Source organism: Suncus etruscus, chromosome 14, assembly GCF_024139225.1.
Source record: "Suncus etruscus isolate mSunEtr1 chromosome 14, mSunEtr1.pri.cur, whole genome shotgun sequence".
NCBI lineage: Eukaryota > Metazoa > Chordata > Mammalia > Eulipotyphla > Soricidae > Suncus > Suncus etruscus.
The window spans coordinates 45366312-45394273 of record NC_064861.1 but is presented as its reverse complement, the minus strand read 5'-3'; the positions used below and the strand labels follow the sequence as shown (position 1 = coordinate 45394273).

Here is a 27962-nt window from a genome sequence, read left to right as displayed (position 1 = left end):
ATTTCTCTCAGTTTTTTTAATTCTTGATGCTTATAGTTTGCAATATATTTAAAAGAAATTAAACTAACCTAAGATGTTTTTACTTTATTTGTATCTTTTACCATAAAAAGTCATGTGGGATTTGTCCCAGCCTTGTATTTGGAATGATGCCTGACTCGAAGGATAACTCCCTCAGTGGGAGGGAGATGATATTCTACCAACTGGAACTTCCATTATGTTAGTGCTGACATTCTCTAGATTAAAATCAGAGACAATTCAAATAAGAGTTTGAAATTTCTTCTTCCATTTCTAATAATTTGAGGCTTTGAAGTTCACTTCAGTTGAATAGAAGATCTATGTGTGGCTGTTTTAACACTTGACCATGTATGGTAAATATCTGTGGGGAGATGTCAACATTAAAAGTAGAAGTTGGTTTTCTTTGTTTCAGACCATCCATTAAGGCATAGTCACAGTGGCATATTGCTTGCACACTCTGTACTTGGCTCTCACTACCAGTCCAAGGGTTACAAATGTAATGCAAAAAAAAATTAAGCACCATGCAAAATAATAATAAATAAATTTTATTTTTCTATCACACTCTCCTGAACTACAATATATACACACATATATATATTTCTACAGAGGAGTGAGACATCCAAACAACCACAAATCTTTTCTTTTTTTTTTTTTTTTTTGGTTTTTGGGTCACACCCAGTGTGCTCAGGGGTTACTCCTGGCTCCACTCTCAGAAATCGCTCCTGGCAGGTTAGGGGACCATATGGGATGCCACAATTCAAGCCACTGTCCTTCTGCATGCAAGGCAAACACCCTACCTCCATGTTATCTCTCCGGCCCCGCAACCACAAATATTTTTAAATTAATATCTTTATTTAAACACCTTGATTACAAACATAATTGTAATTGGGTTTCAGTCATGTAAAAAAACAACCCCCTTTCACCAGTACAACATCCCCATCGCCAATGTCCCAAATCTCTCTCCTCCCCAGCCCTCCCACTCCTGTACTCTAGACAGGCTTTCTATTTCCCTCATTCATTCACTTTGTTATGATAGTTCTCAATGTATTTATTTCTCTAGCTGCACTCATCACTCTTTGAACTACAAATCTTAAAGAATTAAATTTTAAAAGAGAAGTGGAGAGTGGTTTATCAAATCATATACAGGAAAGAATTAAAGTTTATTTTAATTTTATATTTATTTATTTTGATTTGAGGACCAGACCTGGTTGTGCTCAGGGCTTACTCCAAGCTCTGCACCCAAGGGTAACATCCAACAGTGCTGAGGGACCATATGTAGTGCCAGGGATTGAATCTAAGTTAGCAGTGTGGAAGGCAAGCATCCTATCTGCTGTGCTATCATTCCATCCCTAAAGGTCACTCACTTTTTAAATTGCACTCTACTGTGAAAGGACAATCATAATATGATTCATTCAAGTTTTAATATGTGTTTTATAACTTTCTTTTCATTTTGCAACATTGATTATGTTGCATATAAGAGTGAGAACTCTCTGTTTACCAAAGTTTTAACTTATGGCTATTTACTAACCATCCAACTTAAGTTCTACAATGTGCTGGACAAAGTAGATGACTTAAGAAACGTATATTCATGAAAAGGGGTGGGATTACCATTCTTTGAACAGCTGGAGAACACTGTGGTGAGCTTTGTGCTATAGACTCCAAGTGTGACAGGAATTTAACAGAGACTATCCTAATGTGATCAAGCAACTGGAGGAGGGACAAAACTGGGTATAAAATACAAGATAAACTTGGGATAAAAGAATGAAAAAAAGTAGCATGAGCAAAGATCTCAGAATTTAATATATTAAAAATAGTAACTTATTTTCCATATAAGTGTCATCAAAACAATAAATTATTCAAAAAATTTTAAGAAAAAATCCCATTTGCAATATCCTCTAAAAGAATTAAATATATAAGTATAATAAGATAAAAAATGTGTTTACTGAAAACATAACACTGGTCAAATTAACACAGACACAAATTCTAAGACATGTTGTGTAAATAAAATAATTATTGATGTTTCTAAAATTCTCATATTACTTAAAGCAATATTCAGGTTCTATGCAATTCTTACTGATGTTTTTATCAATAACATGCTTACAGAAATAAAAACAAATGATCCTAAAATAAATATGGGCCAGCAAAAGACCTTGAATAACCAAAGTTCTTTGAGTAAGAAGACTAAATCTAGGGGCCAGAGCGATAGCACAGTGATAGGGCATTTGCCTGGCATGCAGCCCACCCCAGAAAGACTCTGGTTTGATTCCCGGCATCCCATATGGTTCCCCAAGACTTCCAGAAGCAACTTCTGAGTGTGGAGCCAGCAATAACCTCTGAGCATAGCCAGGTCTGACCCAAAAAAACAAAAATTAAAAAAAAGACTAAAACTAGAGCATTTATATTTGAATAATCTCCTCAATAAATGATACTAGAAAGATAATCCACATACAAAAGAATAAACTTAATTCCTTCACTCAATTATTCATATCAAAATCAAGGTGAACTAAAGACTTAAGTGTAAAATCTGAAACTATAAAACTATTAGAAAACAGGGGGATCTTTACTCGAAAAAAAATCATGAGGAAAAACACTGACATTGACATAAGTGATTTCTTGGCTATGACACCATAAACACAGACAACAAAAATAAAAGTAGATAGTACATCAAACTATAGAATTTCTACCCAGCAAAAGAAAAACACAGAAAAGAGGTTCAATAATGGGTAAAAACACTTGCTAAATCAAATATCTGATGAAAAGTTAATGACCAATATATAAAAATAAACCCTTACATCTTAATTTCTTCCCCTCAAATAATTTAATTTTAAAAATGGTCTAATGATTTGAATAAACATGTTTTCAAAGAAACCGTACAAAAACACCAAATGGCCAACAGATACATAAGGTGTGCAACATCATTAATCAGGCAATCCAAATTCAAATTGAGTGGAAATATGATTGCACACATTGCAGAATAACTTTTATCTGAACATAGAGATGTCAGTAAAGATGAAGGCAAACAGCAACTAATATGTTAACATACATTAATTATATTGCACTGATATGAATTTTTGTAGCCACTGTTGAAATAGTCTTTATTTTAGTAAAAGCTAGAGTTAAAAATAGTATATAATGCTGCAATTTTATTCCTAGTAAAAACTGGAAGGAAGAAAGAAATCAGAAACTGAAAGAAACTGAAATCAGAATTATGAATAGCTGTATTTCCTTGTAAACTACAGCATTATTCACAGTGGTCATGATGTGTAAATGCCCAGTGAGTGAATGCCCCGAAACAAATGATAAAAGAAAAATTGTTCCACATATCTAATGGTATACAGTGTTGATGGTAATGGTGATGATGATGACATTGAGATTTTATTAAGTTACAAAGTTACAAAAATATTTATAAAGTTACAAAAATATTTATAATTAAATTTCATGTGTACGTTGTTCCAGCACCAATCCTTTCACCACTACTCTTCAATAATATCCCCAGTTTCCCTCCCAAACACCCACCCCACCCAGCCTGCTTCTGTGGAAGTTGCTTTTCCCCTTCCTTTTTCTAATTTTTTAAAGTAAAAACAGCTTTTATTTGCAGGTACTGAGAAAGGGGAAGGAAAGGGTAAGAAAGAGAGAGAGTAACATACTCTAGAGAAAGTATGGGCTTCTCCATAAGTAGAGAGCCCATTTCATATCTCAGAGTTTAAGTAAGAAAGTTTGAGAGTACATATCTCAAGATGGGCAACACAGATGACATATGCTTGGACAACATATATCCAGATCACACATGTACTTCTTTTCGTTAATTTATTCCCCTTTGGCCCTTGCCCCAATGGTAGGTTTTCTACTGAAGACCAGATCTCTGCTTCTTCCTTTCTATTGCCTTTAGACATTTGGTATTTCCCTACAAAGTTTCTTTAAATCCCACATATGAGAGATCATTCTGAGCATGTTCCTCTCCCTCTGGTTGATTTGACACAACATGATACTCTCCAGGTCTATCCACATTGCAACAAATTACATGACATTATCTTGTCTTATGGCTGAGAAATATTCCATTGTGATGTATGAATACCATAGTTTATTTACTCACAAATATATTTGTGAACATTTGGGTTGTTTCCATATTTTAGCTATGGTATGCAGAGTTTCAATGAGTTCAGAAGTCTTTCTGCATTGTGCTTTTGGGCCCATGGGGTATATTCTCAGGAGTTGAATTGCTTGGTCATATGGATGCTCAGTACCTAGGTTTTTGAGGAATGTTCATATTGTCTTCCAAAAAGGCTGAACCAATCGCTTTCCCACCAGCAGTAAATAAGGGTTCCTATTCCTTTACAGCCTTGCCAAAACTTTTTTTTTTTTTTTTTTTTTTTTTTTAGTTTTTTAGTTTTTGGGCCACACCTGGCAGTGCTCAGGGGTTACTCCTGGCTATCTGCTCAGAAATAGCTCCTGGCAGGCATGGACCATATGGGATGCTGGGTTTCAAACCTACCACCTTAGGTCCTGAGTCGGCTGCTTGCAAGGCAAACGCCGCTGTGCTATCTCTCTGGCCCCTCCAAAACTATTTTTTTATTGCCAGTCTCTTCGGTGTGAGATATCTGATTGATGTTTTGATTTGCATTTTCCTAAGAATTAGTGATATAGAAGTTTTTTTTTTCATTTACTTTTTAGCCAATTGTATTTCTTCTTTGAGGAAGTCCCTATTCATTTCTTGCCTGATTTCTTGATAGGGTCAGATGTTTTGGGGTTCTTTTTGAAGACATAGCCAATAGTGCTCAGGGTTACTCCTCTGCTCAGGGGTCACTTTTGGAGAGCTCAGAGTACCATATTGAATACTAGGAATCAAACTCTCAGGTCAGTGGGATGTGAAGGTAGTGCTTTATACTACTCTAATTACTATCTCTCCATCACTTAGTGAAATATTATTTAGCCCTAAAATAAAAAGAAATCCTCTTCTGATAGTGACAAAACTAAAAGACATTATTCTATCTACAATAAGTGATAACACTTAGATGAAAAAAAAAACAAAAGCTAAAAAAATAAAATAAATAAAAACCTGAAAGCCAATTTAGAGATAGCCAAAGTCATAGAATTGGATAGTAACCAGATAACATACAAATGTTCAAGATATTTAAGTCCTAGAGCACTCTTATAAAGCTTACTACTTATAGAAGAATACTAATTGTATGCTTATACCATGCTAAGAAAGTGGATATTATATTAAGTGTTCTAATAACAGAAATAGCAATGATAAATAAGAGAACAGGAGAAATCTTTTAGAGGTGATGGATAGGTTTATGTCACTTATTGTGGGTATATACTTATCTCATCATGTTGTACACATCAATTTTATACAGCTTTTTGTAGTGAAATCATTTTAATAATAGAGTAAGGACAATGCAAAAGTTTTTCAGTATGTTTTGAACAACTTAAATATATTAATCTTCATTTTCATCTGCAAATCTTGTACAATATCATCAGTGCAGATGATGTACATACAATGAGAATTGGTATCCTTATTGAAGGATGCTGTAAATTATAATACATTCTGGCTTTGAAAGCTTGGTATGAGAAAAAGAATATAATCTACCTCACTCATAACTTCTAAATATTTTTACATGTTGAATGCTAAAATTAAAGTAAAATATGTTATTAAAAGTACTTTTAAAATATTATAATAAAAGACTGGAACACAGTGGACAGGGCATATGCATTCTGATACCTAGCTGATCCAGATTCATTCAGTTCCCAGTCCACCATATGGTTCCCTCGACCCAGATGTAACCTCTGAATACCTTCAGGAGTGCCCCCCCCCAAATATTCTCATGACAGCTGACCACTTATAAATCATGAGCAAAGCAGTCATTTATAGGCAATATTTTTCCATTTCGTTCATATCTGAGATCAAAATTCTTCAAGTGTAGTCCCTGGGAAGCTATTAGACATGAGTCAAACACTCTGGGTGGTGAGTCAATCAACTCCAGAACTGAGATCTCTGAGCACATTACTCTGGAGGGAAAAGAAGAAAACTGTTATTTCCTAAAGAAATTGTGTAGATCAATGGAAAGACATCAGTTTGGAAACTTAAATTTACATTTCAAGTAGATTCCCTCTGACCCATTGCCAATTTTCTTGTCAAAATCTCTATCACCCCATGCTTCAGTGCAATTTTCATTTTAAGTAAATATTATGAGGCTAAACACATATTAGGAGCAAAACAAAAGTTGGTATGCTATTGAGCATCCATAAAGGGCACTTTTCATGTATCTTACATATTTTCTCTCCGTAAGTCTTAGCAATGTTACAGTGATTTTGATCTTAACATATCTATTTTAGACCATAAAACCAAAAGTTAAAATTTTTAATGTATAAAAAAAGAATGAAACCTAGAAACCTAGATCTGCATACTTCTTTCATTGTGTTTTCACTTTAGTTTTGTGTCTTAGAATTAATGCCTGTAACCAAGCCAAGCAAAGACATTGGATCTTTCTCTGCCTTTGAATATCATCAACTCAGCAAAGCAACTGAACTGAATCTTCAAGTGCACTTTATTTTGTTGTTGTTTTTTTTTGTTGGGTTTTTTTTTGGGGGGGGGGTTACATCTGGTGGTGCTCAGGGGTTACTCTTGGCTCTGTGCTCAGAAATCACTCCTGGCAGGCACTAGGGACCATAGGGGTTGCTAGGATTCCAACCACCATCAGTCCTGGATGGGCTATTTTCAAGACAAATGACCTACTGCTGTGCCATCTCTCCAGCCTCACTTAAAGTGTATTTTAAAAGTACCTAGGATCTGGATCTAATCCTCACTACTTCACTTTAATCAAAAAATCCTGGAGAATAAATATTCTTTCTCTAATCTCCAAGAAATGTTGACCATATAAGTCAGAGGATTGCTCAGGAGTCTTTTCATCACCAAACCCATAGACTTTCTAAATTTCATTGGCTTTTTGACTTCTGAGAAGTTTTAATTGATTTCTGAATCACCAAACATGACTCAGCAATGTCAAAACACTCCTATTTATATTCCTATATATTCCTTTCTCACATTCAAATACATTGGAAAGTGGAGTGATTTCTAGTAAGCACAATTCCTCAGACCAGGATAGATGTACAGACTTATCCCTGTTTTAAATAACTCATGAGGGCTTACTGATCACTGCGGGAGACTGCTGAGGAAGACTCCAGAGAACTTAATCCCATCAAGGTTTGCCAGTCAGGTAGGAGGTCCCAGCCCATAAGGCGGGTACCATCTCGTGCCTGGTGTCTTGAAAAACTCATGAAAGTCTCCACATGAACAGATACTGTTTTATCATCAATGTAAATATCCCTTAGTATATTGGATAATAATCAGCAGACATAATTAGAGGTGTGGTTCCTCTTTTACTAGATATTAGCAGTGATCATATCATAAAAGGGCCGTTGGTAAAGTCCCAGGTCTGCCCATATCTTTACCAATTTATGGCAATCTGTAGTTTTTAGAAAAAAAACTAGTAATCACCTTAGCCAAGTGAAGGAATCTGGAACTGGGCAAAAACTCAGCAGGGAGTTTCTTGATGATCTCACAATATTTTTTGCAGCTAATCTATTCCAAAAGCTCATAGAATCACACTTATTAATGCCTATGAATTCTAAGAGTGAGAAACTGATTTATGCTTACTAAAATATACACAGAGGGACACACCAGAAAGCTAATTTGGTCCACGATAGTGTCACACATTTGTTCATTTATTTAACACATATTTATTGAGAATCTGCCTATTAACAGGCAGACATCAGGCACTGAAGACACAACAGAAATTAAAAAGCCACTGCTTTCATGGAAATTAAACAGCAGTGAAGTAAGATGTAATTATGACCTGTACCTTAATGGAAAAGTATTTGATTACAAGATTCCCTAAAAACAGAGGTATTGGGTCAAATATGGCATATCATAGAAGATTCCATTGGATAAGTGATCTTAGAACTGAAACCAGAAATTAAAATAATAGTTAATGCAGTGCATTGTGACAGAGAGGGAAAGAACAAACTAGCAAGTAAGAAAAGCATTGCAAATTATATTTTAAAATCATGTCTTACAATTAGAAAATATGACAAAAAATAACACTACTGCTCTTTTTTTTTTTTTTTTTTTTTTGGTTTTTGGGTCACACCCAGCAGTATTCAGGGGTTACTCCTGGCTCTACGCTCAGAAATCACTCCTGGCAAGCTCAGGGGACCATATGGGATGCCGGGATTTGAGCCACCATCCTTCAGCATGCAAGGCAAATGCCCTATCACCATGCCCTATCTCCGGCCCCTACTACTCTTTTTTTTGTGTGTGTGGTTTTTGGGTCACACCCGGCAGTGCTCAGGGGTTACTCCTGGCTTCATGCTCAGAAATTGCTCCTGGCAGGCACAGGGGACTATATGGGACACCGGGATTCGAACCGATGACCTTCTGCATGAAAGGCAAACGCCTTACCTCCATGCTATCTCTCCGGCCCCTGTACCTACTATTCTTTTTTTTTTTTTTGGTTTTTGAGCCACACCCGTTTGACGCTCAGGGGTTACTCCTGGCTATGTGCTCAGAAATCGCCCCTGGCTTGGGGGGACCATATGGGACGCCGGGGGATTGAACCGCGGTCCGTTCCTTGGTAGCGCTTACAAGGCAGACACCTTATCTCCAGCGCCACCTTCCCGGCCCCACCTACTATTCTTTTTAATATCAAAATTATATGTGGTCTTTCAGCTCCACCCAAACATTATTTGATTCTTTAATACAAGGTAATAAAACATTTTTACAGCATTTCAATAACTAATATTTTGGCTCTTATTTTTAAATTAGAGTTATGTATAGTATCTGTATTTGTTGTTTTAATTATTTGTTTTTGCTTCTGAGGATTAAAAACAGCAAAAATATTTTGCTTGATATTTTTTATTCATTAAAATAATTCTTAGCTGTCAAACTATAAAAACAGGCCATGAATTGGGCCTCTAGACCAAATTTTGCCTCTCTATTCTAAGAGAATATATTTTATTTTGCCTCATTGTTTACTGCTGAGTAGGGCATAAAAAATTCCGTTAATTTAAACATACTTTTTTTTCTGGGAGATATGTGAATAATTTATACTAGTTAAAAAAGAAAATAGCTTTATATTGTGAAATATTAAGCTCATCACAAAGTGTGATGAGTGATGAGTGCAGTTAGAGAAATAACTACACTAACAACTATCATGATAATGCTGATAAGTGAGAAAAGTAGAATACCTGTTTTGAATACAGGCAGGGGGTGGGGGAGGAGGAGATGGGGGACATTGGTGGGGAGAATGTTGCAATGTTGCACTGGTGAAGGGGGATGTTCTTTTTATGGCTGAAACCCAACTACAAACATGTTTGTAATCATGATATTTAAAGATATATTTTAAAAAATGATAATAGCAAAGTTATTTTCATTGTGCTGTCATACATTGACCATTGTTTGTGTAAAAATTTACAATCTGGGGCCGGAGTGATAGCACAGGGGTTATGGCATTTGCTTTACACATGACCTACCTGGTTTCAATCTTTGGTATCACATATACGTAGTTTGCCAATCCTGACAGAGAAATGTCTGAGTACAGAGACAGAAGTAATCTTTGAACATTGCTGGGTATAGCCCCAAAATACAAACTTACAATTTTTTTCTAACTTCCTTTTTCTATTCCCTATAAATTGTGCTTCTCAAATGCTCTTTGAGGTAGCTTTACTTACCTTGTTGGTTCTTTTACTGAGTTAGAGCAATTTTTGCAGCTACTTACTTTGTATAAGACCATTTACAAAATTTATAAAATGGCAGGTCCTATGGCAATAAAGGGAAAGTGTTTTGCAAAAAGAACTGAAGAAGATCAATATCTGACGCAGAGAAAGCAAGAAGACTATATAAAACAAGATAGTGCCTGATCACATGTGACCTTATCATCAGGTTGACCATGCTTATCTTTAACTTGGGCATTAGAAGTCATTGACGTATTCATCTTCTGCATGTGTTCACTTGTGTGGAGGAGTTGGATGTTTACAGTTGATATATTGCATGATCATTTCATGCAAAATATGAGTAGAGTCTAGGTTAGAAGTATTAGGAAGCTGTTGTATGTCTAGGCAAGATCAGTTGAAAAGGGTTTGGAACATAAGGAAAATGCCCAGGTCTGATAAATATTTAAGGTTCTATTTCTAAGAAAAAAAGACTGTCAAAACAAAAAAGCTTATTTCCTCTATGTGAGTGGATCTCTTATACAGTAGTCATGCTAAAATCACAAGGCTTCTTAATGCATGTAAATTATCTCCAGCCATTCTACTATGAGTGTGCCCATCACATCCTTGTGAGTCCCTAATTGAATTTATATGTATAGGATATTTACTGGCTTTAGAATACGGTTTCCAAAAATTCTTGATTTATAGTAATGATGTTATTCCAAAGAAACTGAAAAGCCAAAGCTTCTAAAATTTATCTCCAACAGTTTGTGTTTCTCTGCAACTCTAAACTCTCAAGTCCTCTTTCTCAAACTTTTCAACCTTGTAGAATAAAAAACCTTTTCTTTTCAGATGTATTCACATACTTATGCTTATTTTAAAAAAAGTTCTATGCTCATTTAAAAAATTTTATTTTGTTGAAACAATCGTGACCTATAGAGTCCTATAGTTGAATTTTAGATATACAGTGAGTCAGGACCATTCCCACCACCAGTGTCACTCTCCCTCTACCAAAGAACCCAGAGTGTATCCTGTACCACTACCCTTTATTTGCTACCTGGTCTGCCAATATAACAGGCCCTTTGAGTTTAAATAGTTATAGTTTAGGTGTCTTGATTCTATTGTCATTGACTTTGGCTTGGATATTTAGTTCTGTCCTTATTTTTTCCCTACAAGTGCATCTGAGACCACTTGGCCCCTGGCCTCAAGCCTTGCTTTATTCCTTTCTTCTTAATTTTATAGAAAAATGAAGAAATATGTGGTAAAACAAAGTAATCCATGTCTCAAGGTTCTAGGAAAATGGTGAGAGCCCCTATTTAAAAGATAAGAAATAAAGGGGCTGGAGAGATAGCATGGAGGTAGGGCATTTGCCTTGCATTCATAAGGATGGTGATTTGAATCCTGGCATCCTATATGGTCCCCTGAGCCTGCCAGGAGCGAGTTCTGAGTGTAGAGCCAAGAGTAACCCCTGAGCGCTGCCAGATGTGACCCAAAAATCAAAATTAAAAAAAAAATCTGAACAGAGGCCAGAGCAACGGTCTTATCCCTATTAGATAAGAACTTGTTTCCACACTTATGATTTTCCCATTTTCATGTGCTTATACAAAAGGAACAATGCCACATGATATTACTGGTGCATATGGAGGTAAAATTAAGAAACTATATAAACACAATAACCTGGTTCTAACATGAACTTGGAACTCAAGAGAAACTTATCTACTAGAATTTCCTACTAAACAGATCCATAAAAATGAATGGGGGAAACTGCCTCTAATAAGGAAATAGCCAATAAGAATTATGCTTATTAAAGAAATACATCTAAAGAAATATATGAAAGAAATATATATCCTTTTTAAGTCTTTTGAAATTGTGGGGGGGGGGGATAAAATCCTGAGCACAGCTTCAGCCTGCTACATGGACTATGGAGTCTGAAAAATGGCTCCCAACAGTCACATATCAGGAAATGTCCTCAAACTGGGGGATTACTGATAATAAGGGGTCACTGATAGCAAATCATCAGCAGTAGTGGTGGCAGCTTTTACTCAGGCTGTGGCAAGGTAGTCTGAGAATCTGTCTTTTCACTTTCAGAGCTGGTTGGGTTGAGGAAAACGTTCCAGTTTTTGAGGAGTGAAGAACTGAGGATAAAAAGGGTTAAATATAGGGAGTTTGCCTTGCACAGGGCTGCCCATATGGTCCCCCAAGCCAGGAGCGATTTCTGAGCACATAGCCAGTAATAACTCCTGAGCATTGCTGGGTGTGGCCCCAAAACAAACAAACAAAAAATGGGTTAAATAACAGCCCGGGGGGAGGGAGTAAAGGGCTAGAAAAGGAACTGTAAAGTCGTAAGGGGGGTTAATGAGGGGTTATAACAAGGAGAAAGGACAATATACAGCAGAGACAAACATGTATATTACAGATAGGCATTAGACAGACATTGAGGTGGTCAACACATACACACATGCGCACAGCCACTGAGGATCAATGCATGGGTTACAGTTGAAAAGCTGACCCAGGTGGTCAGCTTAAAAAATGAAAAGTCAGCAAGTCAAATGTAAAGATTTTTCATTTTCTAGGCAAATTATCATTGGTGAGCATAAACTTTACTGATAAAAGGCTTTCTGGTTTAGATTGTGTATAGAACATTCCTATACTCATTCTTATATTCTGGAATTGTTTGCTTGTTTTGGATTTTAGGGTCACACCTGGTGGCACTCAAGGGTTACTCCAGGCTCTGTGCTCAGAGGGACCATATGGAATGCTGGGGATTGAACCTAGATTCTGTCCTGGGTCTGCTGTGTGCAAGGCAAATGCCTTACTGCTGTGCTATCACTAGGCCCCTATTCAGGAATTTATTTTGTATTTTTTTTCTCAGTTGACTTCCTCTTTCTCTGCTAGCATTTTAGAGGATACTATTACTGTCTTTATTTTCAGATCATTGGGTTTACCTAACTGTAGTCACCAAGTAATATAGTAATTTTTTAAAGATATACACTGCCATCAAACCCTATTGTGTACTATGAGCAAAACATCACTGAAGAATTAGAGAATTACTCTAGTAGACAAAGCATATTTTAATAAATGAAGAGGTTAGTATTTCATAAACCCAAGAAAGTATAAACTGACTTCCACTAGCAATAGTTTAAAATCAATTTGGAAGCATTTGGAAAGCATTTTAAAGAGCAACTAGACATCAATAAAATTTAATTAATTGGTTCTATGGATGCACATGTAAATTGGGTGTTAATTATACCAGCAATGCTCTTCCATTAAAAATTAAGCTCATAATTAGTAACGGAGAAAAACAAGCCATCGTTCTATAAACAAGTCTCATTCCCTTGTATTTGAACCCAACCTTTTGGTAATTAAATCATAACTCTACATTTACTCAGATGAATCTGAGCTTTGATGGATGACTGGTGAGTTAGTCAAGTGATTTTCACTCAGATGTTCCATAAAAACAATTGATAACCATAGCAATAAGTTATGTGGGTTGAACTGCCCTTTCATACAGAAGTATTGAATTATTGAAAGTCCTTTCCTCTCTAATTGACACCAAACAAAGAAATGTTCTTGACAATCGCAAGAGATAGAGTAAAGATCAGTGATCACTTCAGAGCCGATGACATTTGCAGACGAAAGGCCTAGACAAGAGGTGAATCTGGAGAATCTGAGTTCTTTCTATAACCTTCTCCTGCCATTCCCTCCCCGAGGACAAAAATCTTATCCTTGGAGATAAAAATGCAGTGATTTTTTTTAAATATACATTATAAATTGGCATTTTGGCTTTTTCCAGTTTATTTCTCTGGACTCCTAGGAGACAACATATAATCTGGACCCACAGCTAAGATCAATTTCCAGTGGTTTTTCTTAATTGACAGAGCTGTATTTTAGAGCTGGAAATAGAATAAAATATTTGAAATGCTTTACCTACTCCACTTGGCTTTCTTATTCCCTATACATTCTTCCCAGCAAAATTGAGTCCATATGCTTCTAAGCCATCTTCTCAAGAATCTTCAAGATAGGTTTTTGTTTTGTTTTGTTTTGTTTTGTTTTGTTTTTGGGTCACAATCAGCAGTGCTCAGGGGTTACTCCTGGCTCTATGCTCAGAAATCGCTCCTGGCAGGCTCGGGGGACCATATGAGATGCCGGAATTCCAACCACCGTCCTTCTGCATGGAAGGCAAATGCCTTACCTCCATGCTATCTCTCTGGTCCCAAGAAATTATTTTATTAGAGCTATTTGCTAGAGCATTTTATCTATTTCAGTGAGCCCTTATGGGGTTTGCAGATAAAACAATGAATGTTATACCCTCTCATTATCCATATCCAAAAATAAAATAAATCATTAAACAGGCAAATAAAAGTTCTTTTATATACTTATTCTACAGCACAAAAATGTTAAAAATTCTTCAGGTTGGATGGAAGGGTTTCCTAACTTACTATATTACAGTTTTAATTAAAAAAAAAAAAAAAGAAGATACTAGAAGAGTCTCTGGAATGGTATTTAGCTTTAGTCTTCTTTTTAAAGAGATGTCCTCATTTTTTTTGTGACATTAACCTTCTAGACTATCTCTCTTTTCCAAAATGTTTTGAGAGAGGGTTAAAAGTAAGGAGAGATATACACCAGGAAAACTTTTAAGGAAGGAAGAAGCAGTTACATCCGTGGGATTTTGAACTTCTGCTTCTCACTATATTTTATTTATAGATTCCTTCTGTAAGACCCAGCAAACAGTTTATCTGATTGGATCTTGTGCCCTGCAGAAACTCTGGGGCCTTGGCAAATTTGGGTGCTTATCATCACACAGTCCTGGAGTAAATGTAAAACCTTTTCATTTATCTACATAAAATCATTTTTGAGTTCATGTGACTATTCCCATGCAGACATGTTGCTCCAAAACAGTGTCTTCTAATCAAGATCCATTGTGAGGCATGGAGAGGCAAAAACATCCCTCTTGCCTACATTAGAAAGTCACTATTCATTGCTAAGATGCCTGAAGGAATGGACACACCCCAAGAGACAGGCTTCCCCTTAGAGTTGCTCTAAGGAAAGGGAAAGCTCATGAGACGTTCCATTATACCCAGAAGACAGTGTGGAAATGAATATTGGCAATATTGTGAACATGTTTACAAAAGAAATTATAATCTCACAATATGAGAACCAAAAGTTTCCAGAATAAATCAGTAGATTAATCCAAAAAAATTCCAGAAACAGGGATTACTAAAAAGGATAAGATGAGCTAACTGAGGCACAAATCTGGAGAGGCTCTTTTCAGTTCCCATTCCCTCCCTATTTACTCATAGGATCCAAACAAGGAGCAATTCCATAAATGTTAGGATTTCTGAATGCTATATCCTCCTTACCCAGTTCTACATCTTCATTCTACCTTTTGGGTTTTCTCTAATCTTCCCTGAAAGGAAAGCATCAGCCCCTTTCAATTTTGAGTATGAGGGATTATACTATCTGTATGTATGGCAAACTCTGGCTAGTTTGGTATCAGCAGATTTTGTTCTCCTGGGACACAAATAGATAGATTTCTCATCCCTCTCAGATGGATGCAGCCCAACTGTCTTAGTTCTGGCCAGTGGAATGTGAGCAGAAATGATGGTTCTACCTCCAACTGGAACTCTAAAAGCAGTTTCTTACCCCTTATCCATTTTACCAGTAACTGGGATGTCTCTGAAGATATAGAGGAGAGAGGAAACAATAAAGGGAATGAGCCTGTGTCCCTGAATATTACTATTCCTATTTACATATATAAAAAAAGAGCTTGATTGGGGCTTCCCCATCCCAAGACAGAACTATGGCAAACACCAGACACAGATACCCAGAAATTGTGTCTGTAGTCTCAGGGATTGGAGAATCACTTACAATAGAAGAGTTTGTTTTCCTGTGAGTACTAGCCTGACTCACTATGTGGTATATAGACTTGTCTGTATAGTAAGATTTGAGGCATTGGAGAATGCATTAGTTCTTTTTGTTTGTTTGCTTGTTTGGGGGCCACACCCTGTGGTAGTATAACAGTTGGGAGTTATTACTGGCTCTGCACTCAAAAATTACTTCTGATGAGATCAGGGGATGGTGGGAATCAAGTCCAGTTTGACTGCTTGCAAGCCAAATGTCTTATCTGCTGTACCATTACTCCAGTCCTCTACTTCTTAGTTCTTTTTTTTTTTTTTTTTTTTTTTTTGTGGTTTTTGGGTCACACCCGGCAGTGCTCAGGGGTTATTCCTGGCTCCAGGCTCAGAAATTGTTCCTGGCAGGCACGGGAGGACCATATATGGGACGCCGGGATTCGAACCGATGACCTCCTGCATGAGAGGCAAACGCCTTACCTCCATGCTATCTCTCCGGCCCCTACTTCTTAGTTCTTAATCTGACTACTTAGTCCTCCAAGACCCAGTGTTTGGAGTGGTAACTGAGAACATGGGTCCCTTGGTATCAAAGCACTTCAGAGGAGTAAAATACTGTCTTTGCCTTCCTCTGAGGGCATCATGGGGTCACTCAATGATACAACCATCAGAGGATTCTCAGTAGTCTAGGGCATGTATGGAAGACTAGGAGGTTATTCACCACGCAGTCTAAATTAACATATTGATGATATGGTATAAAGAAGAGAGTGTGATAGAGACGAGGCCTTTCCCATTAGCACAAAGGCACCTTTATTACAATGAGTAGGTGCGAGTCCTTACTGTGCTTGAGCCTTTCCACTTGCACCATCTCATTTAAACCTCACAACAGACTGAGAAGGACAGTGATACCCTATATTACAGCTGGAAAAAAAAATTAAGGAGGTTTTAAATCATGCACAAACCTTGGATTGGACTCCGGCGTGGGCCTGTTAGCTACCATGAGATGCTGAGTAGTAACTTTCACCTATGTAGTAGGAAAGGGGGTAAAATAAGAAAAAAGAGAAGGTGAGAAAAGAAAGGTGTCTACTGGGGGGTGGGTCAGACTACAAGTAACAAGAGAGAAGCCTTCTACTCCTGCATATTAGGAACAGAAAATGATGAATCACTAGGGTTTTGATTACTTATGAGTAATCTCTGTAGATCAATGTCTCTCTTCCTCAGACCTGCTGCCCCATACAAGGAAGGTGACCACGTGTCCTCCCTTTCCACCTGTTATGTGCCATCAGCAAATCCTTTGTTGTTTAACATGTTAACCTGCCTGCTCCCTGTGGCCTGGCCTGGCTTTGCCTGCCCTGTGGTTCCCTGATCACTTAGGATAGACCAATCGCAGAGGAACAACAACTTTGCTGAACTGCTCGATCACAGTTGACATTTTGTTAACCACCCTATGAACTCTCCAAACTGGAGGAGCAGCAACTTGCGCCCTTGAAACTGAATAGAAAACAACTTTATTGATTTTCTACTATCAACATGAGAAAGACAATTGCTCTTTGCTGGGAATGTTCAGAATGCATTTCACACCACTGACTGTCCCAGCCTGCCTCCTCCTGACACAAAGCTGAGCTCTTCTCACCCTGTGCTGCAATGGGCTCTGCTGCCTTTAATATTGAATTGCCAGCACTATCTTAGTTCTTTCCCAGGTCTTGACAGCAGAGAATAGAGAAGGTGTACCCGAGAGGACATCCTGCTTACTCTGAGAAGGGTGATTACTTAGAAGTCACAAAGGTACTAAAACCTCAGTCTGGAGTATATAGGAGTCAGGTAAGGGGCACAGTATATACTGGTAGTAACATAATATTTGAGAAATTTACCTTCTTACTTTACTAAACACTCTATTGGCAGCCATTTTAAAGCTTCTGTGTATCCCATCTTGCACCTACTCTGACCAAATTGACTGAAGTAAACAATCATTCTTTAGAAAACTCACCGTACTAAAGCCATGCTAGCTTGGTCAAAGTTCAAGATGTTATTCATGAATTAATGATTGTAAATTGTTGAGCCTTCGCTATGTTTTTACCCTGAGTTCGATTTCATGCATGTCCTAAAAGCTCTATTTTTGATATATTCCACATGCCAAAAAGGAAGTGTGAGGAGTCAAAGGAGAGACAGTGGACCTTGAAAAGGCAAGCATGACACTCTGGGGCAATTGTAATGTCCAAAGCAGTCGATATTTATGCCTCACAACCTTGGCAATATCCTTTTAATTAAAATCAATGGAGAAATAAAACATGCATTAGGATGCACTGGGGATCACTCATCTCCTGAGAAGAAAAAAATCTGTCATTTTCGGTGTGATTGTGGAGGGCACAGGGTCCTCAGTGGGGAGGTTTAGGGGGCTAAATAGAAATCTCCTTTTTTCCATGCTCTCTTTTCTTCTTGCTAACATTTGACTTTTGGTATGTATAAAATAATTCCTTGAACCAGAGAGATAATGCAGTGGGAAGATGCTTGCTTTGTAGGCAGCCAACTCTGGTTTGATCCCTAATACCTAAGATGTTTGGTCCCCAAACACCTCCAGAAATGATGGCTGAGCACAGAGCCAGGTGTAAACCCTGAGCATCATCAGGTGTGGTCTCAACCATCACCACCACCATCACTACCGCCACCCCAAAAAACTTAAACTCCTGGTGAATCAGAGAACATGTCCAATAAGGAAACACTGGAATTGATAATCTGAGAAGTGATCCCAGTCTTAGGGAACAGACCTTGAGTTGGAGGTTATAAGCAGAATTACTGAGTCCAAGGAACATCTTCTGTTAACAGTGACAGTGAGGGGCTAGAGAGATAGTACAGAAGTTAGGGTGGTTGCCTTGCACATGGTCAAACTGAGTTTGATCTCTATTGCCCTATATAGTCCCCTAAGCTGATCCAGGAGTGATCCCAGAGAGCAGAGTCAGGAGTAAGCCCTGATCAGTGGCAAATGTGGTTAAAAATGTAAAAATGTGACAGTAAGAACTGATTATAAAAGGTCCTTGCTCAAATATTCTATTTGATACACAGTTAACCACACTGACAACTTCTATTCATGGACATACTCTTGTTTCATTTTTTTTTTACCATGGAGCAGGATTCTGCCATTTTAGGAAGAAGAAAACTAAACCTGAGAAGAGTCTCAGGTCTTGAGGAGATGGTGACCCACCATCCCTCTCTTAGCTCTAAAGAGGTACTACCCACCACGGAGCTTCAGCAGAACTCTCTAGTACTCACCCAGCTAGGGGATGCTTTATGTCCCCCCTGGCTATGACCATGGACCCAGGCTCCAGAATCCTGGACCAGCACAGCTTTCCTCCCATCCAGACCCCATTTTAAGAACTCCCAGGCTTTAGAGTGGCAGGTTAAGTTGACTCAAGACATACAAAAAGGCAATTTCACAACACCCACTTGAGTATGGCTGGCAGATGAAACAGCCAATGTTACTGCTTTATAAAATCCAAATGCCACTGAATTATTTTTCTTTGTTTTTCTCATGCTGCTTGGCTCCTGTCAGATTGCAGAGTTACCTCTCTGAGTCTCAACTGGGTGGAGGTTAGATTGTTAGAGACCTCCTTCCCTTAATGCACTTCCTAATAGTCAAAGAGGGATTTGAGAGCCCTCACCACTGCTGTGCATCTTCAAGGTCCTGCAAGTACTGGACTAATGAATAGGAAGGTCTGGAAATACTATTTTTTTTTGGCTTGATAGACCTCTAGGTCAGAAGGTTATTCTGTCCTCCTTTGTAACCTAAACGGAGACAAGAGAACTAAGAGATCTTTGAAGTACAAGAAGATACCAGGTTTCTGCTCTGGGTGGGATTAATTAAAGAACTTCTAGAGCCAGTGTGGAAGAAGAGGCTTCTACAAGGCAGAACCTTTTCTTTCTCAATCAGATTAACTAAGCTTTCCCTAACCTATTATGCACCCCATTTCCCCTCCCAATTGCTATTCATTTTTTTTCAAATACATCTTCTTTTAATTATAAAATATTCAAGATGTATTTTTTGTAAAGATTGATAGCCTTCAAGGAATCTGGAGCAGATAAGTAACAGAATCAATTGAACCAAAAATTGTGTATAGAGAAAGAAATAACTAATCAAATAAGGGGACTATCATTTTACAGAATGCAAAAGTATTTGTGAATTATACATCTTATATAGGGTGATATCTAAAATATGTAAGGGACTACCATAAATCAATAATAAAATCAAATATAATTTAAAAATTAAAAATATACTAATAGATATTTGGGGCCGGGCGGTGGCGCTGGAGGTAAGGTGCCTGCCTTGCCTGCGCTAGCCTAGGACGGACCGCGGTTCGATCCCCCGGTGTCCCATATGGTCCCCCAAGAAGCCAGGAGCAACTTCTGAGCGCATAGCCAGGAGTAACCCCTGAGCGTCACAGGGTGTGGCCCAAAAAACAAAAAAAAAAAAAAAAAAAAATATACTAATAGATATTTTTCCAAATAAGGCATACAAAGAGCATGCAGATGAAAACGGGCTCAATACCATGAGTCAATAGTTAATGGGCTCTGCTCAAGTCATTCTCAACTGTCCAAATGACTATCTTCAAAAAGAAAAAAATCACCATGATGCACTAAGGTAGAATGTAAATCAATACAGCAACTCTGAAAAAACAATTTGCTAGGTACAGAAAAAAATTAAAAATAAAGCTCTCATTTCATCCAACTATTGCACTTCTGGGACTCTATCGAAAGGCAATGAGGATACAATACAAAAGAAATATCTGTACCCCAATGTTCAGCATTAACAGTAATAGATATAAAATTGACATAAGTTGAGCATTGGCTGATGAATGAATAAAGTTGTCTTTAATATATGTGTCTATTGTAATGTTTTTTGGTCAGAAAAAAGGAAAGACATTTTGCTATTACAGCGATATGGATGGATTTTGAGGGCATAACACTAATTTAAATAAGCCAAAGACAAATTCTGTATAATATTACTTGCATATAGAATCTATATTTTAATTCATAAAAACATCAGATATGGGGCCAGAGAGATAGCATGGAGGTAAGATGTGTTTGCCTTTCATGCAGAAGGTCATCAATTCGAATCCCGGCATCCCATATGGTCCCCCGTGCCTGCCAGGAGCAATTTCTGAGCACAGAGCCAGGAAAAATCCCTGAGCACAGCCGGGTGTGACCCAAAAACCACAAAAAAAAAGTCAGATATGTGGTTTCTAGAGATGGGGGGATAGGCTATAGTAGGTGGTGTGTTGGATGAAGGGAATCAAAAAGATACAAATTTCTAGTTTTCTCTAAACATATTTTAACATAAAGAATAGTGGTTTACAAAGTTATTTATAGTTGAGTTTTAGTCATATAATATTTCAGCACCATTCCTGATACCAGTGTCAACTCCCATCACCATCCCATACTTACTACCCTGCCAATCTCTCCTATGCCTTTGGCAGGCACTTAAAGTTTGGTGGCTTCAGCTTAGAATTTCCATTCTTTTTTTCTTTTTTTTTTTTTTTTTTTGGTTTTTCGGGCCACACGCGTTTGATGCTCAGGGGTTACTCCTGGCTAAGCACTCAGAAATTGCTCCTGGCTTGGGGGGACCATATGGGACACAAGGGGATCGAACCGCAGTCCTTCCTTGGCTAGCGCTTGCAAGGCAGACATCTTACCTCTAGCGCCACCTCGCTGGCCCCAGAATTTCCATTCTTATTGTTGTCAAGTCTGTGCTTTGAATGGATATATATATGTATCTATGTACATATATATGTATACACATATACATAAATACATCTTGACTACTTTTCCAAAATAACTAAAACCCAGACCCATGTTCCCCCAACACCTCTTTCTCATCTTCTTCCTTCCTGCCTTGATTTCTTTTCTTCTTTATCCTCCTCCTTAGACTCTGGGGTCAAATGTGATCTAGGCATCCCCCTTCTACATTACATTTCCTAATACAGTTACTTTATATGCCATCAATAAGTGAAATCATCCTTTGACAAACTTCTAGTTTTAATATCATTAATATCATAATAAGTACATGGTGATTATATTTATCATTGTTAATGGTATACTTGTAAGTTATTCTGAGAATAAAACCTAAGTTTTCATTATACAAATGAAAATATTGCTTTCATTTTCTTTCTGTTTTTTTTTTTTGTTCTTGCTTTCCATTTAACTTTTCCCTTCTTTTCTTTCTTTTCTTTCACCCATACAAAATAAAAATTTTACTTTATGGGCTAGAGAGATAGCATGGAGGTAGGGTGTTTGCCTTGCATGCAGAAAGACGGTGGCTCAAATCCCAGCATCCTATATGCCCCCAACCCTGCCAGGAGCAATTTCTGAGCTTAGAGCCAGGAGTAACTCCTGAGCGAGGCTGGGTGTGACCCAAAAACAAAAAAAAAATTAACTTTATTTTAGTAATTATTTCCTTTATATTTATACATAGATTATCATTATGCCTTACACCTTAAACTTATAAGGTACTATATATCTATTATATTTCAATAAATCTGGGGATAGAGGTGATTGTCACATCAATAAACACTGGATTACCAGCAATCAATGAGAGTGATAGTAAAAACCCTAATTACAGCAAAATTCAAGACTAGCTATCCTGGTTGACATAAAGATAACACTGATCTCATCTCTGTCCTCTGAAAGCAAAGAAAATAAAACTTTTACAAAACCAGAATAATAAAATTTTCAGCACAGTCTATAAAATTAACAAAAATAACTCTTACGGGTGAATAAAAGAGGCTAGGATACTTAGAGTCTTCCAGACTCAAAGAACATGTTAGCAAACTCTATGGGCTTTCTCCTCTACTTTAGCATCCTAGATTAAAGCTGAAGCAGACAATATGCTTGACTTTCTAGTAGAATATGGATAACCTATGATATGAAAAAACTTTCAGAGAGGAACCATGCTACAGTTTCTAAATTCCATGGAGAGAATTTGATCCCACCCTATCCAAACCTGCAACAACTATCTGGTAGATTAGTACTTGGACACAAGGTACCCCAGCATTCCTGCAAGAACCATGTCTAGTAGAGAAATGAAAGGACCTATCTTGGCAGATGGTGAGAAGCAAATCCTTCTCTTCAGCCACCATGTGAATGGACTCTTTGAGAGCCTGAACTTGAACCTAGTTCAGCAATAAAAAGACTGTAACATATCAAAAGAGGTTTTCCCCACCATAAAAAAGGGGTCAGAGAGGCCTACTTGCTCTGATATCATACCATCAAAGACTACATAGGGAACAAAACTGAGGTCCTTCTATTTTCCTAGTTATAAATGGATGTGTGAAGACTGGACTGGGAGCTGGTACCTTGCACCTAATGAGCAATAATGGAGAATCCTCCTGGATATACTCGGGTGAGTGAAGATTGAGAGCAGGACATGGCCATTAATTCCTACTTGGCTATACTAACCAGAATCCTCCCTTTCAAGACAGTATCAGAGAAAATTGACCCCGAAATAAGTTTTAAATTTAAGTTTTAGATCCTTGGGTTGGATCGATAGGGTTGTATTAAAGCTTTTGCCTTTCACACAGCTATTCCAAGAAGTATCTCAGTTTGATTCTTTGGCGTCCTATATCGTCCCTCAAGCCAGAAGTGATTTCTGAGCACATAGACAGGAGTAACCCCTGAGCATCATTGGGTGTGGCCCAAAACCCAAAAAAATAATAATAAAATAAAATAAAATAAAAAATAGCAAAGTTTCAGATCTTCTTATATTGGTTTTTATGTGTGAACACTCATTATGAAAACATTCATTGTAGCAATGTTTAAGAAGGTCTGAAACTGAATGGAAAAAAATCAAGAGTAGCATTGAGATGACAAAAGACTAGCTGACAAAGATTTGTTTGTTTTTGTTTTTAGGCCACATCCTGTGACACTCAGGGGTTACTCCTGGCTATGCACTCAGAAGTCGGTCCTGGCTTAGAGGACCATATGGGATGCCGGGGGATGGAACCGAGGTTCATCCTAGGCTAGCGCACGCGCAAGGCAGACAGTAAGGCAAACCTTACTCCTTGTGCCACCGCTCCAGCCCCTTTGACAAAGATTTTAAAACAAGCATAATAGAAAGGCTTTAACAATCATAAATATGATTGAGACAATTTTGTTAAATAAAGGCAAAGAAGAAGAGATATGATGGAGTAACAAGTGAATATATTTTAACTGAAAATATAAAAATAAAAATAACTGACTTATTGATCATCTAACTGGGAGAAAGAAAAAAGAAAAGGTGGGAAAGCATCAGTGAATTTTGAGAGGAGCAACCAATAGAAATGGCCTACTCTGAATATAAGGAATAGTACAAGCATTAAGGCATTGACCAACCTCTCTACCACATGATCTTTTGAGGACAGTCAAAAGTAACTCCCAAGCTAAGAGTAGACCTCAAGATTTACCTGGTATGCTTCAAAAACCCAGATTTAATAAAAAAAAGAAATTGCATAATCTGAATATAGAGAAAATATATTTAAAATATCACTGAAAGCAGTGCAAACTATAGCAAAAGATCTAATGTTCATGTAAACAAATTTCTGAAAGAAAAGAAAAAGGAGAGCAATGTTAAAAAATTATTAGAAGAGGGGCCGGAGAGATAGCACAGCACCGTTTGCCTTGCAAGCAGCCAAATCAGGACCTAAGGTGGTTGGTTTGAATCTCGGTGTCCCAAATGGTCCCCCGTGCCTACCAGGAGCTATTTCTGAGCAGATAGCCAGGAGTAACCCCTGAGCAACGCCGGGTGTGGCCAAAAAAAATATTAAAAATGTGTCTGAAAATTTCCCCAATTGGGCAAAATCAAGGCCTACAAATTCAGTTTAAAAATCTATTTAAGAAATTTATAAAGACACATCATAGTTAGAGATCTGATATAGCACAAAAAAAAAAAAACAAAAATCAGTGTGAAAAATATAATTTACAGACTATAATTTTAATGAAATTAATATTTTTTACCAAAAACCATGGAAGAAATTATATAAGATTCTTCAAGAGTTGAGGAAATAGGGACCAGTGCTATAGTGCAGTGTGTATGGTGCTTGGCTACAGCCTACCCAGATTCAATTGCCAACAAGCCATCTAGTCCCCGAGTCCACCAAAAGTGATCATGAGTTAAGAGTCAGGATTAAACCCTGAGTATAGCCAGGTGTGGTCCCAAAACAAACAAAACAGAGTTGAAGGAATATTTCTTAAACAAAATGCAGAATTCTATATCTCGTGAGAATATCCTTCAGGAAACAAAAAATATTCAAGGCATCCTCAGACAAAGAAAAGTTAAGAATTTATTGACAATAAAATTATCCTAAGATGATTCCTGAAGAAAAGTTTCTAGAAAGAAGACTGTTAGAAAAAGGATAATTGGAATATAGGGAAGGAAAAAAATACAGTAAGTCTAGGTAAAATACAGTATATTTTCTCTCCTTTTTATTAATTTATATTATGCTTACTAAGCAGGAAATTATACCATGATTTTATGTACATAGAAGGTTCAATGAAATGATTCATATTGCTGGAATGCAGGTTTGTCTTTTGAAATACTGACTTCATTTTCCAATATCACATTATCCCCTAAGAACCCCTGGATGTGACGCCCAAATAAGTCAAGAATAGCTTCCAAGCACTACTAAGTGTGGCATAAAGCAAAACAAGCAAACAAATAACAAAATCACACTAAACCCACATAGAGTAAATGCCTTAAATAATTATAACTGTGAAAAATAAAATTGTTTAATGTAAACTAAGGATTGTACACTTCACTAGCAATGACAGAGATAGTAGGCTATACTTTATGAAATATGTAGAGCAAGCAATAATAATACTATTAGAAAAAATAGACCCAACATTGTAAGTCAATGTTCAAGTCATCTATAAATGGACAGGAAAAAAGCATAGAGAAAAAAAAAGAACAAAAATATTAAGTAGTAGATTAAATTCTAACATGAAAAATTTCAAGACACCAAGTGGTCTAACTACATCAGAGAGTGGCAGAATGGGTTATAAACAGGACCTTTAATTGTAACTATAAGCATATTGAAAAAAAAAGAAAATAATGCCTTACAAAAATACTAACAAAAAATAATAGTAACTATATTAATAAAAATTGCAGCAGATGAGAGCAAAAATACTGATAAAGGTAAAAAAATAAAATAAATATAAAGATAAAAAGTAATGATAAATAAAAAATACTCCAAGTAGTCTTAGTAATGACAAATATGTATTTTTAAGCAAGAGAGAAAATATCTGAAATACATTTGATAGAACTCAAAGGAACAGGAGAATATTGAGATAGTTAAAGATCTCTCAAAAATTAAATCAACCAATCAACTTGTCAGTAAAAATAAAATAGAACTCAAAACCACTCTCAGTGAGCATTTATAGAACATTCCATCCAATAAGAGCAGAATTCACATTCTTTTTATGTGTCTCTGAAACAGAGATCAAGATAAAACTTATCTTGCACTGTTGGTGGAAAGAAAATCAACATCTTTTAAAACTGAAAAATATGTTTCTACTAACTATAGTGAAATCAAACTGGAAAATAATAATAGGAAGATTAAATCAAAATAGACAAATATTTGGGTACTAAATAGCATGCTTCTAAATAGTTGGTGAATTAAGCAATATTTTTAATTAAGCAATATTTCAATTTCAATATTTTAATTTTAATTTAAAATTTTTTTAATTATCCCCCCCCAAAAAAATTGGGGCCTGCGAGGTGGTGCTAGAGGTAAGGTGTGTGCCTTCCAAGCCCTAGCCAAGGAAGGACCACGGTTCGATCCCCCGGTGTCCCATATGGTCCCCCCCAAGCCAGGGGCAATTTCTGAGCGCTTAGCCAGGAGTAACCCCTGAGCATCAAACGGGTGTGGCTCGAAAAACCAAAAAAAATTTTTTTTTTAATTATCTAGTGCTCGCTTTGGCAGCACATATACTAAAATTGGAATGATACAGAGAAGATTAGCATGGCCCCTGTGCAAGGATGCCACGCAAATTCGTGCAGCGTTCCATATTTTTAAGCTCAAAAAATTTTTTAATTATCTAAATGAAAATAAAATATACATGTAATTAATGGGAAACAATTAAAGTGGTTATAAAAGAAAATTTATAACATGAATTATATACATTAGCAAAGAATAAAAGTCACCCCAAAAACTATCACTAAAAGAAGAACAAATAAAACTAAAGCAGTTTAATAAAAGCAATAATAAAGATAAGAGTAGAAATCAATGAAATTAGAAGTAAAACTGCACTATTGAAAGTCATTGAAGCAGCCATTCTTTGCACACATCAATAAAATTCACAAGCCTCTAGCAAGACTGACAAAGGAAAAAAAATTATACAAATGTTCACTATTAAAAATAAAACAGGATATCACCATGGGCTCTAAATACTTCAAAAGACTAATAAGGAAGTACTACAAACATCTCTACCCACTTAAATTTGATAATTTAGATAAAATGAAGTAATTCCACAAAATAAAAAAATCACATCTCATTCAACATGAAACAATTTGAATAGATCTATAACTCTTAGGGAAATTGAATTTATATTATTAAAATTCCTCCCAAATAAACTGTCAAGTCTCCGGGAACAAAGAAATAAAACAGGGGTTAAAGCATTTGCCATGTGTGAAGCTGATCCTAGTGACAATTCCCTTACCCCATAGGATTTCTAAACATGTCCAGGAGTGACCCCAGAGCAATGAAAAATTCTAACAAACCTTTATCCATTCTATATAAGATCTTTCAGTAGGACAAATGACCACTCCCTAATTCATTTTATAATGCTATTTAAAAAAAAAATCAACCAATGCAATTCACCACCTCATAGACTATGGAAGAAAAAATTCATATGTTTACTTGAGTCAATAACAAAAGCTTTTAATAAAATTCAACACCCATTTTTAGTTTCTAAAAAATAAGCTCATAAAAATACAATCCTGCTTTGCTTAATTATGGTAACATTTCAGTGAGATGTGTTGGTGGGCAATTTCATCTTTGTGAGCATCACAGAATGTACTGACATGAATTCTGATGGGATACTTTACACTAGTGGTTTCTTATTCTAAATCCATTGCAAATTGTCACTGTGTTTCTGGTATAAAGACAAACATATAGATCACTGGAAGAAAACTGAGTTCAGCTGCTAGAGAGACAGTACAGGGATTAAAATGCATGTGGCTGACCCCAATTGTATACCCCAGAGGTAGTATTATCCACTTTTGCAAGTACTGATCTAGGTCTTATGCTACTTCCGTTTAACATAAATCAAAAAAGAAGAAAGTGGGCCAGAATGGTAGCACAGCGGTAGGTCATTTGCCTTACATGCAGCTGATCCAGGACAGACAAGGGTTTTGTCCCCAGCATCCCA

At 36.8% G+C, this 27962-nt stretch overlaps 1 long non-coding RNA gene and 1 other non-coding gene across 2 annotated transcripts in view; both read left to right on the top strand.

Annotated features, from left to right (window-relative positions):
• Nucleotides 1-17008, top strand: part of LOC126027134 (uncharacterized) — a 206866-nt gene extending 189858 nt beyond the window's left edge. The window contains exon 3 of the long non-coding RNA XR_007502209.1: nucleotides 16947-17008. This is a non-coding gene — a long non-coding RNA (uncharacterized LOC126027134). The remainder of the gene's footprint in view (nucleotides 1-16946) is intronic.
• A 9491-nt stretch (nucleotides 17009-26499) lies between these two features.
• LOC126029060 (U6 spliceosomal RNA) lies at nucleotides 26500-26606 on the top strand. The gene has a single exon (XR_007502716.1). It is a non-coding gene; the product is annotated as a U6 spliceosomal RNA (small nuclear RNA).
• Nucleotides 26607-27962: the final 1356 nt, after the last annotated feature.